A 1611-nucleotide genomic window follows, 5' to 3' on the forward strand; every position below is an offset into this window, starting at 1 on the left:
CACACACACACACACACAAAAACACAAACACACACACGGACACACACACACACACACAAAAACACAAACACACACACACACACACAGTGGTTTTAGTATAGAAACACTGAGCAGATGCAGAGCTATTCTTCCTGAAAAAACTTAAAAGATATTTAAACTTTTGTTTTATTTCTTCTACAGAAAAGTAAAAAAGATCAGAATGAGCTGCAGATCTTCTGCACATGTAATCACAATAAACAGAGCGCGCACATACACACACACAAACACAAACACAAACACAAACACACACACACACACGTGGCTGATCATTTATATTTATGAGCTGCTTTGCAAAGAGAGAAACATTGATAAGCTCTGACTTTAACAACACATGCATTAAAGTGAAATGAAAGTGTTGCAGAGCGCTGAGAGGAGCTCCACACTGACGAGCTCTGAGGGGTCTGAGGGGTCTGAGGGGTCTGAGGGGTCTGAGGGGTCTGAGGGGTCTGAGGGGTCTGAGGGGTCTGAGGGAGACCCTTTTACTGCTACATGTGTGGGAACAGAATCAAAACTGAGACGAGATGGTTTCATCATCATAAGTTTAGCTTCTCTGTCAGTTTTCTTCCTTTAAACTGACCAGCTGATGTGTCTGCAGTTAGCGTTAGCATTAGCTCCTGCACGTTATCTTTTTATAGCACCTTATTATGGGATGTGTTGACAGCTGAAGTGGACAAATGTCAGCCTTTGGAAATTTGGCCTTCAACGCTCCACTTTTCAGCTTCACTGATGCAGAAAAACACCTTTTGTTTAGTTTTAATTGCACTTCTTTAACAAAACAGTCTAAAGGCAGCAGCAGACAGACGATTCAGCTGCTAAACATCTTCAAGTTCTTTTGGTTTTCACTTTTAAAAACAGGTTAAACAGATTTAAATCAAGTTCTGAATAACCTGAACTCTACAGATACACACCCTGAACCAGCCCTTTGAACTGCATCAGGACACAGCTACATGTTAACACAGCTGCATGCTAACACAGCTGCATGCTAACACAACTAGAGGCTAACACAGCTGCATGCTAACACAGCTACAGGCCAACACAGCTGCAGGCTAACACAGCTGCAGGCTAACACAGCTGCAGGCTAACACAGCTGCAGGCTAACACAGCTGCAGGCTAACACAGCTGCAGGCTAACACAGCTGCATGNGATAATACTGTAAATACCTGTACCATGAAGAACTGCAGGTATTACTACCTGCTGTGAGCAGGACATGTACTACAGTTCTGTTTGACTCTACATGTCCACTCAGTCCTGAATCATGCTGTTCTGTCTCTCAGCTCTGTGACCTGATGCAGCTGAACTCATGCAGACATTTGTCCCATCAGCTGGAAACACTGAACATACAGGAAGAAGAGAAGAAGACAGGTGAAGACTGGAGGTGGAGACAACAGAAACTACCTGATAAAGACGTCTGAAGAAATAAAACCAACATGTTCAGTTCCATGATGGACACATGAACACAGTGAGGACACATGAACACTGTGAGGACACATGAACACTGTGAGGACACATGAACACTGTGAGGACACATGAACACTGTGAGGACACATGAACACTGTGAGGACACATGAACAC

Source organism: Austrofundulus limnaeus, unplaced genomic scaffold (assembly GCF_001266775.1).
Source record: "Austrofundulus limnaeus strain Quisiro unplaced genomic scaffold, Austrofundulus_limnaeus-1.0 Scaffold1330, whole genome shotgun sequence".
Classification (NCBI taxonomy): Eukaryota; Metazoa; Chordata; class Actinopteri; order Cyprinodontiformes; family Rivulidae; genus Austrofundulus; species Austrofundulus limnaeus.